General features: G+C 50.8%; 1 long non-coding RNA gene across 1 annotated transcript in view; it reads left to right on the forward strand.

Moving 5' to 3' along the window:
- The first annotated feature begins 3,416 nt into the window (after window positions 1-3,416).
- The window catches only part of LOC139278051 (uncharacterized), a 33,035-nt gene continuing 12,601 nt past the window's right edge, over window positions 3,417-23,850 (forward strand). Inside the window, exon 1 of the long non-coding RNA XR_011596204.1 lies at window positions 3,417-3,471. This is a non-coding gene — a long non-coding RNA (uncharacterized lncRNA). The remainder of the gene's footprint in view (window positions 3,472-23,850) is intronic.

Consider the following 23,850-nt stretch of genomic DNA (forward strand, 5'->3'; position numbering starts at 1 on the left):
ACACGCCAGATTGCGTACAAATGCTCACGAGAAGACTCCAAAGACAACATAATTCCACGTAGCCACTAGCTGGCGCCAGAGATCGTACAATTTCGGATGGCCACGAGGATACGCCAGAGACCGTACAAATAGGGGGGCTGCTGTGCAGTGCCAGAGACCATACAATTGCGGGTGGCCATAAGGCGGCGCCAGGGACCATGCAATTCCAAGTAGCAACTGGGAAGCGCCAGCGACCGCACACTTCCGGGTGGCCACAATGCGGCGCCAGAGACCGTACAATTCCAGGTAGTCATAAGGAAGGACCAGAGACCGTACAATTCTGTGTGGCTACCAGGAGCTGCCAAGGACCACACAGTTCCGGGTGGCCACTCGGATGCACCAGAGACCATACAATTCCAGGTAGCCACTAGGTGGCGCGAGGCACCGTATAATTCCGGGTGGCAATTTGGCGGCACCAGAGACCGTACAATCATGATGGTCTCCTGATAGCGGCCTGGAAATTCCGGGCTCGCGGGTCCGTACCGAGTGCGTACGGACCCGGGATGGCAACGGAAAAGCCGTTTTTCAACGCACAATGCGCATGCGCTGAAAACCGGCTTTTCCCATCTGTCAAGCTGGATCTGGAGATTGCATTCTGTGTGTAGAGCTGCAGGAGGAGGAAGCAAAACCAAGTCATTGGAGGACATTTACAACGGGAAGTTTTTATTTTACTTTTGGCAGAAGGCATGTCTAATTTCCATGTTTAAAAACAAAATTCCTCTCAGACAACTGTAAAATTAAATGCAGGTTCTTTAATTAGATTGAGGAAATGCATGAACAGCTAGAAAGTTTAAGAAAACTAATTCAACTGTTGGTAGCTCTGAGAGAAGTAAAATATGGGTCAAATATGGGTTAAAACTTCGTCTTGGCCTGAAAATGGAAATGGAAATTTATTGGAAGGATTATTTGTTTGAACGAGATGAACTAACATGAGAAAGTTCTCTCTTAAAAGTAAGGGCTTTTTAATAAGTACATTAACTGCAATAATTTCAAGCAGGTTTCATTGGAGCCCAATGTGAATTTGTACCTACCGACTTTAAAAATGAGTTCTACAAGTATTTCCTTCTTTGTACCTATATGTACAGCATCTATCTGTGAGGGAGAAACATGCCTGCTTATGATATTACCATACATATCTGTGACAGTCTGGAGCAGAGAAACATACGTCACAGGGAACAACTAAGAAGATTGGTTAACCATGAACACCGCCTCATCAGAAGGAATAACTACCCACCAGAGACAGTTTACAGGGAAAGGCTACCTTGTGAAAATGTTGTCGGAGAAGTTATGTGTGAGGAGGCAGCACGTCAGCAAAGAGACAATCGGACGACTGTGTGTCATGTTGAGAGACGACTTTCAAACACGCCCCATGACCCGCACTGCTTTGTCTGTGTCCATGAAGGTAACCACCGCACTGACCTTCTTTGCATCAGAGTCATTTCAGACAGGCACCAGTGACATTACAAACATAAGCCAGTTTGCTGCGAGGTTCTGCATTCATCAGGTAACGGATGCCATATTACGTAGCGGCGATGAGTTCATACGTTTTGACTTGTCTGCTCCGCAGCAAAGGGAGAGTGCCCTCGCTATTTATAGAATTGCTGGCTTCCCAAAAGTGATTGCGGCCGTCGATGCGTTGCATTGAAGGCACCGATTGGTAATGCTGTGAGATTCATCAACAGAAAGGGGTATCATTCATTAAATGTAATGATCGCCTGTGATGTGCAACTGAGGATCCTAAACATGAATGCAGGTCACTCCTTTGTCCTCCAACACTCCAACTTATATGACTGTCTCAACGAATTGCCTCCGGGATCTGCATGGATATTGGGCGACAAGGGCTACCCGCTAAAAACGTGGTTGATGACACCATACCGCAGGACCAATAATGAGGCACAGGAGAGATACAACCAAGCACATGTGGGGACACGTCAAGATGTCGGAAGGACAATCAGGGTTTTAAAATCACGCTTCCGGTGCCTGGACAGATCAGGGGGGAAATTGCAGTGCAGTCCTGCAAAAGTGGCAAGGTTTGTGGTGACCTGTTACGCTTTGCACAACTTTGCCCTGAAAGAAGGACTAACTCTTGACTCTTTAGATGAACTCCCTGCTGAAATAAAAGATCTTGAAAATGTCCCTGTGGGGAGGCGTAAAGGGGAGGAGCAAGCTGCTCCATTGCAGGGAACAGCAGGTCGCCAACATGTTTACGAGGTGATGATACTGTCGCCTCCTCCCTCCCCCCTGCCCCAGCCCAGCAAGGCACAGAAAAGTTGAAACAGAATTTAAAGTGAAAAATTAAAATGTTATTGCATCAAAATTTTTCATCTTTGTTAGATAACATTTGCTACTTTACAAACATTTTCAAAAGTCTTTGATAAAAACATGCAAACAGTTTAAAGTGATTTATTTGGTTTCCTATTGTAATAAAGACTCACAATAAGATGTAAACTTATTTGCTACTTTTCAAACAGTTGTAACATCTGGTTGGTTGTTAAGAAAAAACATTGAATCAACATTTCAAGCTATAAATATTAAATAAAATAGTGAAATACAAAATAACACAACACCTTAGCACAGACAAGCTCCTGTCTCTGTTAGAGACACACAAATGTTGACTTTTTACAACTTAGAAGCAGTTCAAAGATAAAAGTAAACAAGCCGTTTCATTGAATCACAGCCATAAAACTTCACAATGCACTCAGCTTACCAAATGATAGATCAGTTAACAATGGACTTTGAAATAGGTTAAAAAACATTTCAAATTTCTCATAACTGTAGAAACCTTAGCAGATCGCATCAAATCATTTAATTCCTTGCGGCATTGCTCCGCCATCCGTGGAACGGTGGAGTTGGTGCTAACAACCATCGCAACTTCATTCCATACTGCCATTGGACTTTCCGCGATGGTTTTGACTTTGTGTTCCCAATGAGCCGGATGCTTTTCGCCTCAACCTCATTGAAGGTGTTGTCAGATCATCGTCACAGAAATTCTGAGCCCTTTTCATGACGACAGCATTAGATACATCCATTTCGCTCATCTGTTCAATGATAATTATTACAAATTATTTAAAGGTTTTTAACAGTCTTTACATTGCTTTAATTCTCTTTTAAAGTGTTTAAAACTATTAAAATGTTTAAACTAAATTAGAAAATCGTTAAACTATTCTAAAAGATTAAAAAGTCTTTGAAAAATTTTACCTTTCAAAGCCTTGCAGTGATTTCTAAAGCTGCTGCAGGACTGAAGTCTAAAAAAACCCGGGGGCGTGGCCTATTTAAATGAGCTCCTTTTGACAGCTCCTGTGGGCGGGGACAGTCTCCAAAGGGAGCCACAGGCTGCGCGCGCAGCGTTCCCGGGCGGCGTGACGTCATACGCTGCCCAGGAATTTTCAACAGAGAAACGGAAACGCAGGAGGGCGCAGGAGAAAATGGAAGGTGCGCATTTCTTTCTTTAATTTACCCGATTGCCCGCGGGAAGGCTGTGACAGGGATTTCTAGGCCACCATATTTTCTGCTCAGAGCAGCTCAGATCAAAAACTGATTCAAACCCGCTCCTGCTCTTTGAAATGAAGTAGTGTTCCCCAATATGCAGTGCCATCAAACCCCACTCCCCACAGGGGACTTCATTTGCTGAATCATCTGGGGTTCACTAAGGAAACACAAAGTTAATGAGGTTAAATAGATCCTGGATACAGAGCGGGATCCATGGGGACCTCCCCTGAGGATCACATGGATTTAGAAAGTTGTCTCCTTGGTCAAAACTTAAATCCAATCTAAAATACATTTACGATCTTTTCTGTCTCACTATTTTCTGCTGCTCCATTTTTGCGCCCTCTGCAAAATGAACACTATTTAGTGTGAAGTGGTAAAATCTAAGTTAGTAAGGCAGTGTCCCTTGGCCTGGAGAGAGTCGCACAGTCTGACTTTCAGAGGTCGAGCTACATTAATCCTGCATTCCCCGGGCACTGCACGGGATTGAACCAGACTGTTAACATCCTCAGCCTCCTATTTGATCCCAATTCAGAGTTCAACCGCCTAGTTCCACCTCCGTAACATCACCCGCTTCCAGAATGGCAGTCAGTGACTAGTGGGGTACCGCAAGGTTCTGTGCTGGGGCCCCAGCTGTTTACATTGTACATTAATGATTTAGACGAGGGGATTAAATGTAGTATCTCCAAATTTGCGGATGACACTAAGTTGGGTGGCAGTGTGAGCTGCGAGGAGGATGCTATGAGGCTGCAGAGTGACTTGGATAGGTTAGGTTGTGACTTGGATAGGTTGTATTCACTGGAGTTCAGAAGAATGAGAGGGGACCTCATAGAAACGTTTACAATTCTGACGGGTTTAGACAGGTTAGATGCAGGAAGAATGTTCCCAATGTTGGGGAAGTCCAGAACCAGGGGTCACAGTCTGAGGATAAGGGGTAAGCCATTTAGGACCGAGATGAGGAGAAACTTCTTCACCCAGAGAGTGGTGAACCTGTGGAATTCTCTACCACAGAAAGTAGTTGAGGCCAATTCACTAAATATATTCAAAAGGGAGTTAGATGAAGTCCTTACTACTCGGGGGATCAAGGGTTATGGCGAGAAAGCAGGAAGGGGGTACTGAAGTTTCATGTTCAGCCATGAACTCATTGAATGGCGGTGCAGGCTAGAAGGGCTGAATGGCCTGCTCCTGCACCTATTTTCTATGTTTCTATGTTTCTATGTTTCTATGTTAGGTGAGTGGGCAAATGCATGGCAGATGAAGTATAATGTGGATAAATGTGAAGTTATCCACTTTGGTGATAAAAACAGAGAGACAGACTATTATCTGAATGGTGACAGATTAGGAAAAGGGGAGGTGCAACGAGACCTGGGTGTCATGGTACATCAGTCATTGAAGGTTGGCATGCAGGTACAGCAGGTGGTCAAGAAAGCAAATGGCATGTTGGCCTTCATAGCGAGGGGATTTGAGTACAGGGGCAGGGAGGTGTTGCTACAGTTATACAGGGCCTTGGTGAGGCCACACCTGGAGTATTGTGTACAGTTTTGGTCTCCTAACTTGAGGAAGGACATTCTTGCTATTGAGGGAGTGCAGTGAATATTCACCAGACGGATTCCCGGGATGGTGGGACTGACCTATCAAGAAAGATTGGATCAACTGGGCTTGTATTCACTGGAGTTCAGAAGAGTGAGAGGGGACCTCATAGAAACATTTAAGATTCTGACGGGTTTAGACAGGTTAGATGCAGGAAGAATGTTCCCAATGTTGGGGAAGTCCAGAACCAGGGGTCACGGTCTAAGGATAAGGGGTAAGCCATTTAGGACCGAGATGAGGAGAAACTTCTTCACCCAGAGAGTGGTGAACCTGTGGAATTCTCTACCATAGAAGGTAGTTGAGGCCAATTCACTAAATATATTCAAAAGGGAGTTAGATGAAGTCCTTACTACTCGGGGGATCAAGGGGTATGGTGAGAAAGCAGGAATGGGGTACTGAAGTTGCATGTTCAGCCATGAACTCATTGAATGGCGGTGCAGGCTAGAAGGGCTGAATGGCCTACTCCTGCACCTATTTTCTATGTTTCTATGTTTCTATGTTCCTGCACTGCCTCAGCCCACCTGCTGCCCATCCCATATCTATGTTTGTGTTAACTGCTGGCTCAATGATTCCAACACTCTCCTGTCCGGCTCCCATCCTTCACCCTCCATAAACTTTATCCAAAACTCTGCTGCCCCTTTCCTAACCCGCACCAAGTCCCGTCCACCCATCACCCTTGTGCTCACTGACTGACATTGGCTCCCGGTCCAGCAAATTAAAATTCTCATCTGTATGTTCAAATCCCTCTATGGCCTCACCCCTCCCCATCTCTGCAACCTCCTCCAGCCTCGCAACCTCCCGAGATCTCTGCGTTCCTCCAATTCTGGATTCTTGAGATTCCCCACTTCCTTCGCTCCACCATTGGCGGCTGTGTCTTCAGCTACCAAGACCCCAAGCTCTGGAATTCCCTCCCTAAACCTCTCCACCTTTCTACCTCTCCTTTGACTTTCCTTAAAAGCCACCTCTGACCCTTCCAAATATCTCCTTCTTTGGGTTGACATCTATCGTTGTCTGATTACAATTTTGCGAAATGGTATAAAAATGCAAATTGTTCACATTGAAAAATATGGTGTACAGCCGACTAAACAGATTGAACTTAAGTCTCCATTTTTTGATGAAGTTACTTGAATCTTTGTCGATCGTTTGACGTCAGTCATATAGGCACCATATTGATACCTCCCTTTGGTTTATAAAGGAGATAATAATTGGGATTGAATAGCAGGAATGATGGACGTTGTAATATAGGCACCTGCTCACAGGTGTTGTAGAGCTGTTGGAGGCGTGGCCTAATCATTTGGACCCTGGAGCAGTGAGGGAAGGAGCTCCCTGCTTTAGCTCCTGCCTGAGGTCTTGAAAACCCTGAGAAACACCCCAGGAAGAGGAGGAAGGGGCTTACAACACTTCCAATCATCCAGAGGGAGAGGAGGAGAGCAGAATTCATCAACTTTACTACTGCTGCAGAGAGTTGGAGAGAGGGGGAAATAATAACATCCATCCAGTGTGGAAGGAGGGAGACTTCAATATCATTCTTCAGGTGGGTGTATATTCGTGAATTCCCTAAAGACTTTGTTTTATTGGTGGGGGGAGAAAGAAGACCTTCTCGAGGGACGGAACATCGCGGGGGTGTGTGTGTGTGGAAGTGTGTGTGGGGGTCTTGCCCACAACTAGGCCCCACACACAACTGAAGCACCCCTCCCCCATTGCCTGGCCTGGGTTAGCTGGAGCTGCCTGGGTGAACAATCGTTTACTTCCTAATTAACATCGTTGGGAGTGCTGTGCCTGGGTAGCTCCCGCTATCCCAGGTGAAGACATCTTCTCCCCCCACCCGAAGACCATCCATAAGACTTTGTTCCTTCGCCATCTGGGGAGTGCACCCCTGCAAAACACCCACCCAGCACTGTGAGGGGCGACCTCCCCTCACAGTTTCCATCTTTCCCACCCCCCTCTCTCTCACTCTGTCTCTCCCCTCTCTCTCTGAGAGCCTTTTCCTCCTAATTAAAAAACACATTATTATTAAGACACTGAGCAGAGGGAGCAAGGCCCCTCCCCAATCCTTAAACCAGGGGAGAGGTGTGCCTCTGTAAGAGCTCCCTCTGCTCAACTTTTAACAAGGGCATTAAGACCTTAGGGCCTGTGACTTGGGGTGAGTGTAGCCCTTAAAGGGACCCCGTGATGGCGTCCCCATCCATGCCGGTGGCACGGCCAGCAAAGACTTATGCGCAAGCGGCGTCTGCAGCCACGGTGCCTCCTGCTGCCCTGCCACCATTCAGATTAATTACAAAGAAAAACAGGGTCAAGAGCTACACTCACCCAACTATGAGCATCGAGGAGTGCGTGCGGGCGATGGCTGGGGTAGTCGGCCCCTCGGCCATTGTCGCAGCCTCCAAAATGTCTGGGAAGGCTGTGTTCTTCCTGGGGTCGGAGCGGGCGGTGTCCCTGGCCCTTGAAAAGGGGCTCACGGTGGGCGGGACGTTCCTGCCGGTGGACCCTCTCGAGCCCACCACGCAGAGGGTCATTCTTTCGAACGTCCCGCCCTTTATTCCCGCTGAGCTCCTCCTCCCTCACCGACATCAACTGGGGGAGGTAAGGTCGGGGATTAACCCGATACCGCTCGGCCTCAGGGAGACCAGCCTGCGTCATCTGTTCTCCTTCCGCCGCCAGCTTTTTGTCCGGATGGTGCGGGAGGAGACAACGGAAGGACTTTTAATGTGGTGCACGAGGGGACTGCCTACCGCGTCTTCTGGACGGCATGCGGTGCCATGCCTGTAGGGAGGTGGGGCACGTTCGTAAGAACTGCCCTGCCTCTAAGGCGGCCAAGGCTGGTGCCGCCGCCACCCCTCCCCTATTAGCGTCCGAGTACCGGGAGCCGTAGGTGCGCGGGCATAATCGGGGGCCTTTGTTTTCACGGCCTCCGGTGGGGGGGAGGGAGAGCGTCCGGGCGGAAGGAAGGTGCGGAGGAAAAGTAAGCACCTCGAGGCGGGTCCCCTCAGTGCACCGGACAGCCCCATCACCGCGCTCGCCCACCCCTGTCACCGGCGAGTGCGGGGTGCCCTAAGCCCGTGCCCGAGCCCTCAACCAATACCGCAGAGGGGCTCGGGCGCGGGCAAGAAAAACAAAAGGGGGTAGTGGAGCAGGAGGACTCGGCAGACATGGAGGTCTCCCTGCCTCCGCGCCCCCCCAGGAAAAAAAGGAGTTGCCGCTCCAATGAGGTGGTGGGGGAACAACATCCCTCCGCGGAGGAATTGGTGCCCGCCGCCTGTCCTGCGTCCCACACCAGCACCCCCAAACCGCGCCGTAGGTGGGGGGAATCTGTCCCTGGGGAGGGTCAGACAGTCAAGGCTGCCCAGCCTCTGCCTCCCGGGGATGGCGAGGAACATCTACCTGTCGTGGGGGGCGTGGGGCCAGCAGAGGAATGTGTCGCCGCCGGGTCGAGCGTCCTGGGGACTGAGGCAGGCGGGGCCGAAAAGGCCGAACCTGAGCCCGCCCAGCCAACAATCAACATCCCCCGGGACTTGCTCGATCCGGCAGACAAAGAATATTTAAAACATTTTAAAGAACTGACACACGCTGGGCTGCGGGGTGGCGGTGGGGAGGGGGAAAAACACCAACTCTCGCCCCCAACTTTGGAGCTGGGGGAATTGGAGGACCTGGAGCATTTCTTTGACCAGGTTTCTCCATGTTCCCCGGTCCCTGGGGCAGAGGAGGAACCCCTTCCACGGCCGCTTCCTGACCCAGCAGCACAAGTAAAGGAGCCCAGTGGGGACTCTCTGCCGACGATCCTGGGGGTGGAATCGGGGCAGAGCCAGGTCCGGATGGAGCGGCCGGGCCGTTTGCCGTACCTCGTGCGGTCGACGGACCAGCTGCTGGCGGCGACCTCCCGGAGGGGGACGGGGACTCGGTGGAGGACGGGGAAGAGGATCTGGAGTCCATCGCCAGTGAGGCGGTGGATCTCCTCGTGCCCGCCGCTGAGTCCCCCCTCATTCCTGTAAAGGAGCTCCGGGACTTTTTGGTCCAGAGCCAAGGTCGCCGCAACCGACCTGGCCCTGGAAAAATGGTCCGAGCCGGTGCTGCTCATCACATCCGTCTGCGCCGCCGCTAAAACCATGGCCGCGGGCGGGCCCTTATCAAAGGCGCAAAGCCTTGAGCTGCGCCGGCTGAAAACATTCCTCGCTGGGTTGCTGAGGGAGTGGAGGTCAACAAATGACTCCACTCCCCCCCCACAATAGGTTAGGTAGAGGTTGCACTATGCTTTTGTCATGAAGATAACCATAGCCAGCCTCAACATCAACGGCGGCAGAGAGGCACGCCATAGATTTAACAATTTTTCGCTCCTGCGGGAGGGGAAATATGCGGTATGCTTCCTGCAAGAAACCCACACTGTTCCGGGAGACGAAGCCACGTGGCTCCTGGAATGGCAAGGAGAGGTCCGCATGAGCCACCTCACCGCCACTTCTTGTGGTGTGGCCATCTTGCTGGCCCCGCATTTTCAGCCGGAGATCTTGGGGGTCGAGGAGCCCGTGCCAGGCCGCTTGCTGCACGTAACGGTTTGCCTGGGGGACGTGCCGCTCCATCTCGTGAACGTGTACGCCCCTCAGCCCGGCCCGCAGCAAACGCGCTTCTTCTAAGAAGTGTCCGCTCTTCTTGGCTCCGTCGACGTCGGCGACTGCATTGTCCTCGGGGGGGATTTTAACTGCACCCCGAGGTGAAGGACCGCTCCGGTGCCCCGCAGAGCATGACGGCGATCGAGAAGTTGAGGGACCTGGTCGGGTCCTTCGACTTGGGGGACGTCTGGCGAAATCTCCATCCTGACTCCAGCAACTTTACTTGGGTGAGGCCTGGAGTAGGATGGTCCAGAATCGAACACCTTTACATGTCTCGGGCGTACGTTTCCTGCGTCCCGGCGGCCTCCATGTGGCCGGTGCCGTGTTCGGACCACCACCTGGTGTGGGCGGAGCTCGCTTCGCTCCGCGCAAGGACGGGGTCCGCGTACTGGCATTTTAACAACCAGCTGCTGGAGGACGTGCGGTTCCAGGACTCGTTCTATCATTTCTGGGCCGACTGGAGAAGGAAGCAGTGGGGCTTCCCCTTCTTGAGGCTATGGTGGGACGTGGGCAAGGCCATGTCTTCTGTCAAGAGTATGCGAGGGGGTCGACCAAGAGGCGGGCGGCCAGGGTCGGGCGACTAGAAAAAGAGGTGCTCAACCTGGAATCCCGTCTCGGTCAAGTCGTCGAGGACCTGGCTCTGCAGACGGTGTACGAAGCGAAGAAAGCCGCGCTGAAGGACCTGCAGTTCATCGGGTCCCAAGGCGCTTTTTTGAGGTCGCGGATCCGGTTCCTGAGGGATCTAGACCGCGGCTTCCCCTTCTTCTACTCGCTGGAAAAATGACAGGGTGTCCGTAAGCAGCTCTTGACGCTGCTGGCCGACGACGGCTCTCTCATCTCGGATCCGGAGGGCGTCAACAACAGGGCCCGTGAATATTACGGGGCTCTGTTCTCTCCGGAGACGTCCAGCGAGGAAGCATGTAGAGTTTTGTGGGAGGACCTGCTGAAGGTCGGCCCGGAGGGCGCCGAAAATCTGGAAGCTCCGCTTAGCCTGGCGGAGCTGACCGGCGCCCTCGACCGGCTCTCGAGGGGAAAAGCCCCGGGGCTGGACGGGCTGACCGTAGAGTTCCACAGGGTGTTCTGAGGGAAAGTCTGGCAACCGGGGAGATGCCCCTCTCTTGGCGCAGGGCAGTCATCGTCCTGCTGCCGAAGAAGGGCGATCTTCGCCTACTTAAGAACTGGCGCCCGGTCTCCCTCCTCAGCACGGACTACAAAATCTTCGCCAGGGTGATGTCTGCTCGCCTTGGCGCCATGCTGGACCACATGATCCACCCCGACCAGTCCTACATGGTCCCGGGCCGGACAATCCACGATAACATCAATCTGGTCCGGGACCTCATCCATCACTCCCAGGAGACTGCTCTGTCGGTCGCCTTCCTATCTTGCGACCAAGAGAAGGCGTTCGACAGGGTGGATCACGACTATCTGTTCAGAAGTCTGCGCGCTTTCGGGTTCGGGATGCATTTCGTCGGCCGGATCCGACTTTTGCAGACCGCCGCGGAGTGTCTGATTAAAGTTAACGGGTACTTGACGGCGCCCCCTTCGCTTTAGGAGAGGGGTGCGCCAGGGATGCCCCATGTCTGGCCAGTTATATGCCATCTGCGTGGAGCCTTTCCTGCGCCTCCTGCGGAAGAGGTTGACGGGACTGGCTCTGCAAGGGCCGGGCGTGGAGGTCGTCCTCTCGGCTTACGCCGATGACGTGCTACTCACGGTAGAGGATCCCGTTGACCTGCGGAGGATGCATGAGTGCCAGGAGATTTACTCGGCTGCCAGGATCAACTGGGAGAAATGTTCCGGACTCCTGGTGGGTCAGTGGCGGGTGGACTCCCTGCCGGAGGAGCTCAGGCCTTTTGACTGGAGCACAATCCATCTCCTCTATCTTGGAGTCTACCTTAGCCTCGACGAGGATGCGTCGCCGGCGAACTGGCAAGTGCTGGAGGCCAAGGTTGCTGCTCGCCTTGGGCGCTGGACAGGACTGCTCAGAGTGCTGTCCTACAGGGGTCAAGCGCTAGTCATAAATCAGCTGGTGGCCGCTATGCTGTGGTACCGGCTGGTCACTATGACCCCTCTCCCTGAGTTTGTCGCCAGGATACAGAAGAAGCTGGTGGGCTTCTTCTGGAACAACAAGAAGCACTGGGTCTCTGCCGCGGTCTTGAGTTTCCCGCTTAAGGAGGACAGTCAGTCGTTGGTGTGCGTCAGCACCCAGCTAGCGACTTTCCGTCTTCAGACCCTGCAGAGATACCTTTACGTCGAGCCTTCCGCCAGCAGCACGGCCTCAACTATGACACGCAGCTCCAGTTTGTGAGCTTGGGGGGCGTCAGGACCGCCATCCAGGAGCTGCCTGTCTTTTACAAGGATCTAACCAGGGTCTGGAACAAAGTCTCCACCAAGCGCAGCTCTCCACCGGCTGGAGTGGCGGCTGTCCTGCAGGAGCCGCTGCTCGGGAATCCATACCTCCACGACCGAGGTTTTAGGTGGCAGTCGGACGAGAGGGCTGTGGCTGGCGAGGTGCCCAGGGTCAGGGACCTGCTCGATGGCGGAGGAGCGGGCTGGATGGCGCCAGACACGCTGGCGCTGTGCCTAAATTCGGCCGACGTCCGCCGCACGGCCGAAGCCATCGAGTCGCTTTAAAACAGCTCTGGGCCCTGACTCCGTTAGGTGTGTCGAGGAGGCTCAAGCACATGGGGAGATCCCGTCAGAACTGACCCCCGTCCGGACGGAATTCCTCATCGGCGCCAAACCCCGGAACCTCCCTCGGGAGCCGGCGCCTCACAACTTGAGCCGCCTCGGGGAAATCCCCTCCGTGCCTTTCAGTTCTGCGCGGAGGGGTTTCCTGTACAGGCTGCTCCTGCACACTCTCCACCTTGCCATCCTCGTCTGCCGTCCGGACACGCCATGGCGTACCATCTTGCCGTCCAGAGGAGGCGGGGGTCCTCGATGGAGTGCACTCTACGCAGGAGACCTCCCACTATTTATCGGGGACTTGGCCTGGAGGGTGGGGCACGGAGCAGTCCCGTGCAATAAATTTTTAAGTCGGTTCACGGGCTCCCAGGCCACTTGCAATTTCTGCGGTCTGGAAGAGTCCGTGTTCCACGTTTTTATCGTGTGTGCGAGGTTGCAGCCCCTGTTTCATTATTTAAAAGGGCTGCTCCTCAATTTCTGGTTGCACTTCAGTCCCACATTCCTGATCTTCGGGCACCCTGTGCGGAGGGGAGCGGATAGGTCCGAGGGCCTCCTCGTAGGACTGCTCCTGGGCACGGCCAAGAGGGCCATCAGCCGGTCCAGGCAGCGGGCGGTCGAGGGGGTCGTTCAGCCTGACTGCCTTCCTCTCTTCCTTCCTTACATCCAGGCCAGGGTGTCCCTGGAGATGGAGCACGTGGTGTCCACCGGTAAGCTCGCGGCTTTCCGCGAGAGGTGGGCGCCGGAGGGACTGGAGTGCATCGTCACCCCCGGCAACCAAATTTTAATTTGATTTTATGTTTTAAAGTTTAATTTATTTTAAATGCTGGTTTTAGTGTTCCCCTCCCCTTTTATAGGGGGCACTTGGAAAAAATTATGATTTTAGTGCCCAAAAAACCCCCAAAAAACCCCACAAAAATCACCATAAAAACAAAAAAAAACTAAAATAAAAGAGCACGTGAAAAGTGTTTGGAGTGTCCCCCAGATCGGGGGGCACTTGATTTAATTTATTATGTTTTCCTCAAGAGTTGTTGGAGGCGTGGCCTAATCATTTGGAGCTTGGTGCAGTGAGGGAAGGAGCTCCTGCTTTGGCTCCTGCCTGGAGGCCTGGAAAACCCTGAGAAACACCCCAGGAAGAGGTAGAAGGGGCTTGCTACTCTACAATTCATCCAGAGGGCGAGGAGGAGAGCAGAATTCATCAACTATACCACTGCTGCAGAGAGTTGGAGAGAGGGGGAATAATATCAACTTGGAAAATATCATCCAGTGAGGAAGGAGGGAGAGCCATTGACTTCAACATCTACAGGTGGGTGTACTGGTGCATTCCCCAATCAGACTTTGTTTTATCGGTGGGGGGAGGAAAGAAGACTAATCCAGAGGCCGGAACATCGCGCGGGGTTTGTGTGTGTGTGGGGGTCTTGCTAAAGACTAGGCCCCACACACCACTGAAGCACCCCTCCCCCATTGCCTGGCCTGGGTTAGCTGGAGCTGCCTGGGTGAACACCTCATTATCACCCTATTAACATCGCTGGGAGTGCTGTGCCTGGGTAGCTCCAGCTGCCCCAGGTGAAGACATCTTCTCCCTCCAACCGAAGACCACCTAATAAGACTGTTTTGTTTCACCATCTGGGAAGTGCACCCCAGCAAAACACCCACCCAGCACTGTGAGGGGAGACCTGCCCTCACAGCTTCCCTCTTTCCCACCCCCACTCTCTCTCCATCACTCTCTCTCTCTGTCTCTCCCCTCTCTGAGAGCCCCTTTCCTCCTCATTAAAACCTATTAAGACAACTGAGCAGAGGGAGCAAGGCCCCTCCCCAATCGTCAACGAGGGGAGAGGTGTGCCTCATTAAGAGCTCCTTCTGCTCAAACATCAACGAGGCCAATTAAGACCATTAGGGCCTGTGACTTTGGGGTGGGTGTGGCCCTTGAAGGGACCCCGTGATGGCGTCCCCTTCCACGCCGGTGGCAGGGCCAGCTAAGACATACGCGCAGGCGGCGTCTGCATCCACGGCGCCTCCTGCTGCCCTGCCACCTTTTCGATTAATCACAAAAAAAAACGGGGTCAAGAGCTACACTCACCCCACTATGACCATTGAGGAGTGCGTACGGGCGATGACTGGGCTAGTCGGCTCCTCGGCCATTGTCGCGGCCTCCAAGATGTCTGGGAAGGCCGTGTTCTTCCTGGGGTCGGAGCGGGCGGTGTCCCTGGCCCTTGAAAAGGGGCTCACGGTGGGCGGGACGTTCCGGCCGGTGGACCCTCTCGAGGCCACCGCGCAGAGGGTCATTCTCTCAAACCTCCCGCCCTTTGTTCCCGCTGAGCTCCTGCTCCCCCACCTACATCAACTGGGGGAGGTAAGGTCAGGGATTAACCCGATACTGCTCGGCCTCAGGGAGACCAGCCTGCGTCACGTGTTCTCCTTCCGCCGCCAGCTTTTTGTCCGGCTGGCGCGGGAGGAGACAACGGAGGGCACCTTCAACGTGGTGCACAAGGGGACTGCCTATCGCGTCTTTTGGACGTCGGACGGCGTGCGGTGCCATGCCTGTAGGGAGGTGGGGCATGTTTGCCAAAACACCAAAGGCTGCCAAGGCTGGCGCCGCCGCCACCCCTCCCCATAGTAGCGTCCGCGTACCGCGAGCCGTGGGTGCGCAGACATCGTCGTAGGCCTTTGTCTTCACGGGCCGTTTGCCGTACCTCGTGCAGTCGACGGACTGGCTATTGGCGGCGACCTCCCGGAGGGGGATGGGGACTCGGTGGAGGGCGCGGGAGAAAATCTGGAGTCCATCGCCTCGTGCCCACCGCTGAGTCATCCCTCATTCCTGTAAAGGAGCTCCGGGACTTTATGGTCGAGAGCCAAGGTCGCCGCAACCGAGCCCATCTGGCCCTGGAAAAGTGGTCCGAGCCGGCGCTCCTCATCAGGTCCGTCCGCGCCGCCGCTAAAATCAGGGGACACGAACCCGGCGGTTGGCTGTTACCGGGGTGACAATTAAAGGGGAGGTGGCCTGCTGCTGGGACAAGAAATCTGCCATTTTGGTTGCCGCTCCGGTCATGGTTTGTTGGCGGGGTCGGTTCCACGATCGCTCAGCCTGGCACTCTGCGTAAGTGACGGACTGATCACGTGGCTCCCCGGCCCCCCGGGCTCCAGGTAGGTGGCTTCTCCTTCGGCAGAGTCTGCAGCTCGGGCCTTCCCTGTAATTGAGGGAAGAGCCCCTTGTACACAGTAGTGCTGTGCGGCTCAGTGTGTCATGCTGCTGAGGTGTGCGCCCCGTCACCGCCCCAGGAAGGTTTAGCGCTCCACTTCCTTCCGGGGGCAGGAACCCAAATTTAGTGATCGGGGCGGGACTTTCACGCCTGCCGCTAAATGTCCCGGCTCCCGGACGTTACCGCCCCCAAGGCCATTGTTTCTCTCCGCATGTTAATGATAATCTGAGAATTGGGATTTCTGAACACGCAGTGCCAGCACACGGGAGTTTCCTGGGGAAAAGGACAGACCTGAGGGAACTATTGCCCAATCATGGAGGGAGTGGTTCTATAACTGGCAGCCGATGTGTGACACCAGGTTTATGTCCGGGTGGCGATTTAAAAATCTGCACTATGGTCTCTCCTGTATCTGACGGGTAATTTAACTTTTTACCATAAAGGCCCGGAATGCCGATTAATATGGTTTGGTTATAGCTTTGCAAATTACATTTATCCAAAAAAAAAAGCTTTCACAGCCATTTTGTACCATCCCCGTGCAGTGGATTATTAATGGGCAAAAGCCTCTGCTCCAATGAGGTGAGCCATTGCTGAATCCTGCCCGTTGATGTCAATTATTGGATCTGCATCTACATTTACCATTTCCATCCAGGGCGAGAATATAGTTTCTTAATTACCAGCGTGGAGTCAGTATTGGGGAATTTTTAAATTGGATTTCCACACTTGTGAAGTGACAGTGTAACAGTTTCTGAGCTTTAGCACCAAGTTGGATTGATTGAGTGAAGCACAGACTTTATAAACAGAATGCAGTGGGTCAGTTGATAAAGGCAGTGCATCAGTAACACTGAGCCACACAGATCAGGAAGGGGATGGGTTCAATGCCTGATCTGTGCTGAATTTGTGCATCTCAGCTGGGATAGTGATGTGATTGGCCCTCTGTGCCCTTGAGCTGAATAGAGGAGAATCGGCCTGGGTGCCTGCAACTGATCGTGACCCGCTGCTGCAAAGTGGATGGGAAGATCCAGTGGAAATGGGAAGACCTCTTCACTCCAGCAATCAATGTCCCACATGCTCAGTGGTAGAGCAAAACCTCACCTTCACTTGGGCCAGGCACCAGAGAACAGACCAGCACAGCACATAAGAACATAAGAATTAGGAACAGGAGTGGGCCATCTAGCCCCTCGAGCCTGCTCCGCCATTCAACAAGATCATGGCTGATCTGGCCGTGGACTCAGCTCCACTTACCCGCCCGCTCCCCATAACCCTTAATTCCCTTATTGGTTAAAAATCTATCTATCTGTGACTTGAATACATTCAATGAGCTAGCCTCAACTGCTTCCTCTGGGAGAAGAAATTCCTTCTCAACTAGGTTTTAAATTGGCTCCCCCATATTTTGAGGCTGTGCCCCCTAGTTCTAGTCTCCCCGACCAGTGGAAGCAACCTCTCTGCCTCTATCTTGTCTATCCCTTTCATTATTTTAAATGTTTCTATAAAATCACCCCTCATCCTTCTGAACTCCAACGAGTAAAGACCCAGTCTACTCAATCTATCATCATAAGGTAACCCCCTCATCTCCGGAATCAGCCTAATGAATCGTCTCTGTACCCCCTCCAAAGCTAGTATATCCTTCCTTAAGTAAGGTGACCAAAACTGCACGCAGTACTCCAGGTGCGGCCTCACCAATACCCTATACAGTTGCAGAAGGACCTCCCTGCTTTTGTACTCCATCCCTCTCGCAATGAAGGCCAACATTCCATTCGTCTTTCTGATTACGTGCTGCACCTGCAAACTAACTTTTTGGGATTCATGCACAAGGACCCCCAGGTCCCTCTGCACCGCAGCATGTTGTAATTTCTCCCCATTCAAATAATATTCCCTTTTTCTGTTTTTTTCCCCCAAGGTGGATGACCTCACACTTTCCGACATTGTATTTCATCTGCCAAACCTTAGCCCATTCGCTTAACCTATCTAAATCTCTTTGCAACCTCTCTGTGTCCTCTGCACAACCCGCTTTCCCACTAATCTTTGTGTCATCTGCAAATTTTGTTACACTACACCCTGTCCCCTCTTCCAGGTCATCTATGTATATTGTAAACAGTTGTGGTCCCAGCACCTATCCCTGTGGCACACCACTAACCACCGATTTCCAACCCGAAAAGGACCCATTTATCCCGACTCTGCTTTCTGTTAGCCAGCCAATTCTCGATCCATGCTAATACATTTCCACTGACCCCGCGTACCTTTATCTTCTGCAGTAACCTTTTGTGTGGCACCTTATTGACTGCCTTTTGAAAATCTAAATACACCACATCCGTCGGTACACCTCTATCCACCATGCTCATTATATCCTTAAAGAATCCTCAAAGCACCTGAGGCACAGACCGCCCACCATGACTGTGTGGCAATGATCCAACCGGTACAATCTGAAAGTACCTACCCAGCTCCAGTGGCATGACTACTAGGGAAGAAGATCGAATTCCCAGGCACTCTTCCAGCTTTTGTGGCAGAATCGCGGGAGAGAAGGATCAAGGCAGTCGATAGAGGCAAGATGGCATCCCTGCTGCAGCAAGGTGCAGTGTGGCTGAAAAAAAAGATGGCCATGGCCATATCACGAGGTGCAATGCTGAGGGACCAACACGTGGTGTCTAACAAAGGATTTGTTTGGGGTAAAGCCAGCAGGCATTTCTTAAAGGAGACCTAGAACCAACTGAACGTAAAGAGACATTGTATGCATGGCAATCAATGTAATGAACCGATTAAGATTGTGAACAAAATGTTGTAACGAGATGTCGGTACTATTCCTAATGTGAAGAACAAAATGTTGTTGCGAGATGTCGGTACCAATCCTAATGTAAAGAACAACATTTTGTTGCGAGATGTCAGGAGCAGAGTGTCCCCAAAAGTAGCAAGCGAGCAAATTTGCGAGGTTAATGGCGCTGATCCTGATGCCCTGCCCCAGGTGTACTCACAAGTTATAGGCCAGCGACCTCAGGTGGGTGAAGGCATTGATCCTGATACCCTGCCCCAGGTCTATCCCACGCTGCAGACACCCAATGACTCTATTCGTCACGGACCTGGAAACAAAAACAGCGCCAATACGCGGAGTAGGCCACCGTTGCCCACCATCCAGGTGGAGAGGGCGCAGCCCCCAGACCCAGTTGCTACCTCACCCATGTCCGGGAGCGAAAAGCGAGAACCAAGGAGTCCCCCAAACTGACCTGGAACAGCCAGCTTCCCAATACCGTTAGAGAGCAGGCAGAAGATTCTGTAGTCCTCAGAGGAGGGCAGGGAGGCCACACACATTTGTGGCTCTCCCCCCACGAGGCAATGGCAAAGGCCCTGAGTCCTGGCTAGGTGAGCGAACCAAGCCCACCCCACTAGCAGGGGGCACAGCGCCACTATCAGAAGACTCAGACCCCATCCAGTTGCTCTGGAACCTGCGTCCTCGCATACCTGTACTGCTACCTCAGTACTTACTATAACTGAACCATAAATGTAATCTACCCAATCCTGGCATATGACCGGAAAACATAACAAACGTAAGTCACTGAACCAAGGAGTCATGATACAAACTGTAACTTCCTTTCTTTGTACTTGCACTGTGTCCGGTCCTGTATGTTAATATAACGGGCCTGCTGTATGATCTTGCTGTGGGGCGGGGGGTGGGGGGGGGTTGAAAATGGATGTTTGTTGCCATGGACACACACATGGATCATACCCAGAACCAACTGAACCTCCACTGCATCATCGAACCATCCAAGCTGGTAACCACGATCCAATATTGTGGCAAAAGGACTTGGGGTTAACAGGGAGAGAGCCAAGCCAAAGCACAGCCAAGGTGCAAGGGCTAATGGCACTTAAGTCTGGGGAGAGCTAAGCCAGAGCACATAGTGCAAATGTAATCGGCACAAAGGACTTGGGGGAGAGTGATGTTATATATGCAGACTATAGATATACTCTCTGTGTAATCACTATCTTGTTACATAAGATGGAGACTTGTTACCTGCTGTACTATCAATAAGGTTTACACTGTGTATATACTATGCTGACACCACTAGAGGGTGCAATTTGTGGAGACCGGCGTTTCCTGCCCCTGTGGCAGAGGCTGTCCACCAGAGGGCACTGCAGTGGGAGACCTGAGGGTCACCTGCATAGGTGTGCAGGGCTCAGTATAAAAGGCTGCTCACCATGCTTATGCCTCACTCTCGAGTTACGAATAAAGGACAAGATCACTACAGTTTGAGTACAACACATTGCTCGTGGAGTCATTCATAAGTGCATTATAGACATAACACTTCCACCCACACCTGAATGCACTACCTTGTACTGGGTACAGTGCAACAGTCAGTGGTAACCTGCTGGCACTCTACCCATACAGCCACTCTTCAGTTGTGAGCTTATACAGTGAATGTCAACAGGCAATGTTATTGAGGTCAATCCCGATGTAATCTGACATCCATACATGGATAGAACTAGGAATCTGGTCACTTTTACATTTCTGTCACCCAGTAGTCCTGGGGAAAATTGGTTTCTGATGTTTTTACAAAATCTTTACTTAAAAGTGTATTGTTAAAAATTTTTGCCATTTTCTTGTGTGATGTGGATCATACAGATAAGCCAAATGATGTGTTGCTTTTCCACCATCCTGGCGATAGGCACCTTCTTGCTTCCACTCTTCAATAGACTGACAAATCAGATTTGTTACTGGGAAGGAGAGAGACAAAAACAAAGAATTGAATAAAGACACCAAACACTGTGGTGATCTGTGTTAAACATTAGCTTTTAAAGTGATAGAATCACTTCTGCTACAATTACTCGTGATAGAAAGTAACAGGGATGTTTATTAGTAAACTTGTTAAATATAAGTGATAACTTTTCAAATAGCTCAACGATTTTATGGATTTCACACACCATTCTGACTTGGAAGTATATCGCTGTTCCTTCATCTTCGCTGTGTCAAAATTCTGGAACTCCCTCCCTAACAGCACTGTGGGAGAACCTTCACCACAAGGACTGCAGCGGTTCAAGAAGGCGGCTCACAACCACTTTCTCAAGGGAAATTAGGGATGGGCAATAAATGCTGGCCTTGCCAGCGATGCCCACATCCCAGGAAAAAAGTAAAAATAAGAGCCCAGGTTTAATCCATTGTCTGCATTGAGTTAATTGATCTAAAACTGGGTGGGTGAAAGGGCACTACAGTTGGTCTTGATGCCCATTGGTTAGGAGAAAAATGGGCTAATGTTCCTTTTCCTCAATGACTCACTAGAAATACACAGGAATGGATATCATTTGAGGACAGGACTGAGCTTGCCTGTGATGGGGGTTGAGTTGGTGGAATGACACAGTGAAGTCAAAGTCTGCCCACACTCACTGTCACGGCTCACACATAAATAATGGTCACTCAGAGGGTAACCAGCAGGTGCCCATAGAGCCATACTCCAGCAAGGGAATCAATTCCTTCAGGAAAGGAAAGGATGGGCTGAGAGGAAAGAAAATTGGCAAAAGCAAAATATAAACAATGGAAATATTTTACTTATTGTTAAAAATGGTTTATAAAAATTTGGTAGGATTGAAACACAAAGAAATTTAAATGACTTAGATGAGGGGACCGAGTGTAATCTATCCAAGTTTGCTGATAATACAAAGCTAGTCGCGAAAGTAAGCGGTGAGGAGGACACAAAGAGTCTGTAAAGGGATATAGAAAGGTTAAGTGAGTGGGCAAGAAAGTGGTGGATGGAGTATAATAGAAACATCGAAAATAGGTGCAGGAGTAGGCCATTCGGCCCTACGAGCCTGAACCACCATTCAATAAGATTGTGGCTGATCATTCACCTCAGAACTTCTTTCCTGCTTTCTCTCCATACCCCTTGATCACTTCAGCCGTAAGGGCGATATCTAACTCCCTCTTGAATATATCCAACGAACTGGCATCAATAACTCTCTGCGGTAGGGAATTTCACAGGTTAACAACTCTCTGAGTGAAGAAGTTTCTCCTCATCTAAGGCTAAATGGCTTACCCTTTATCCTCAGACTGTGACCCCTGGTTCTAGACTTCCCCAACATCGGGAACGTTCTTCCTGCATCTAACCTGTGCAGTCCCGTCAGAATTTTACATGCTTCTATGAGATCCCCTCTCATCCTTTTAAACTCCAGTGAATACAGTCCCAGTCGATCCAGTTTCTTCTCATATGTCAGTCCTGCCATCCCGGATTCAGTCTGGTGAACCTTCACTGCACTCCCTCAATAGCAAGAATGTCCTTCCTCAGATTAGGAGACCAAAACTGAACACAATATTCCAGATGAGGCCTCACCAAGACCCTGTACAACTGCAGTAAGACCTCCCTGCTCCTATACTCAATTTCCCTAGCTATGAATGCCAACAAACCATTTGCCTTCTTCACCGCCTGCTGTACCTGTATGCCAACTTGCAATGACTGATGTACCATGACACCCAGGTTTCGTTGCACCTCCCCTTTTCCTAATCTGCCGCCATTCAGATAATATTCTGGTTTTGTGTTTTTGCCCCAAAAGTGGATAACCTCACATTTATCCACATTATACTGCATCTGCCATGCACTTGACCACTCACCTAACATGTCCAAGTCACCCTGCAGCCTCTGAGCATCCTCACCGCTCACACCGCCAACCAGTTAGTGTCATCTGCAAACCTGGAGATATTACACTCAATCCCTTCATCTAAATCATTGATGTATATTGTAAAGAGCTGGGGTCCCAACACTGAGGCCTGCGGCACCCCACTAGTCACTGCCTGCCATTCTGAAAAGGATGCGTCAATCCGGACTCTGCTTCCTGTCTGCCAACCAGTTCTCTATCCACGTCAGTACATTACCCCCAATACCATGTGCTTTAATTTTGCACACCAATCTCTTGTGTGGAAACTTGTCAAAAGCCTTTTGAAAGTCCAAATACACCACATCCACTGGTTCTCCCTTGTCGACTTCACTGGTTCCATCCTCAAAAAATTCTAGAAGATTTGCCAAGCATGATTTCCCTTTCATAAATCCATGCTGACTTGGACCGAGCCTGTCACTGCTTTCCAAATGCGCTGCTATTTCATCTTTAATAATTGATTCCAACATTTTCCCCACTACTGATGTCAGGCTAACCGGTCTATAATTACCTGTTTTCTCTCCCTCCTTTTTTAAAAAGTGGTGTTACATTAGCTACCCTCCAGTCCATAGAACTGATCCAGAGTCGATAGACTGTTGGAAAATGATCACCAATGCATCCACTATTTCTAGGGCCACTTCCTTAAGTACTCTGGGATGCAGATTATCAGGGCCCGGGGATTTATCGGCCTTCAATCCCATCAATTTCCCTGAAACAATTTCCCGCCTAATAAGGATATCCCTCAGTTCCTCCTTCTCACTAGATCTTCGGTCCCCTTGTATTTCTGGAAGGTTATTTGTGTCTTCCTTCGTGAAGTCAGAACCACCTACGTTTGTCTTCACTAATCTTTTTCTCTTCACATATCTATAGAAGCTTTTGCAGTCAGTTTTTATGTTCCCAGCAAGCTTCCTCTCATATTCTATTTTCCCCCTCCTAATTAAACACTTTGTCCTCCTCTGCTGGATTCTAAATTTCTCTCAGTCCTCAGGTTTGCTGATTTTTCTGGCCAATTTATATGCCTCTTCTTTGGATTTAAAACTATCCTTAATTTCCGTTGTTAGCCACAGTTGAGCCACCTTCCTCATTTTATTTTTACTCCAGACAGGGATGTATTGTTGAAGTTCATCCATGTGATCTTTAAATGTTTGCCATTGCTTATCCACCGCCAACCCTTTAAGTATCATTCTCCAGTCTATTCTAGCCAATTCACGTCTCATACCATCGAAGTTACATAGAAACATAGAAAATAGGTGCAGGAGTCGGCCATTCGGCCCTTCTAGCCTGCACCGCCATTCAATGAGTTCATGGCTGAACATGCAACTTCAGTACCCCATTCCTGCTTTCTCACCATACCCCTTGATTCCCCTAGTAGTAAGGACTTCATCTAACTCCTTTTTGAATATATTTAGTGAATTGGCCTCAACAACTTGCTGTGGTAGAGAATTCCACAGGTTCACCACTCCCTGGGTGAAGAAATTCCTCCTCATCTCGGTCCTAAATGGCTTCCCCCTTATCCTTAGACTGTGTCCCCTGGTTCTGGACTTCCCCAACATTGGGAACATTTTTCCTGCATCTAACCTGTCGAACCCCGTCAGAATTTTAAACGTTTCTATGAGGTCCCCTCTCAT

The sequence above is a fragment of the Pristiophorus japonicus genome, chromosome 13 (assembly GCF_044704955.1).
Source record: "Pristiophorus japonicus isolate sPriJap1 chromosome 13, sPriJap1.hap1, whole genome shotgun sequence".
Classification (NCBI taxonomy): domain Eukaryota; kingdom Metazoa; phylum Chordata; class Chondrichthyes; family Pristiophoridae; genus Pristiophorus; species Pristiophorus japonicus.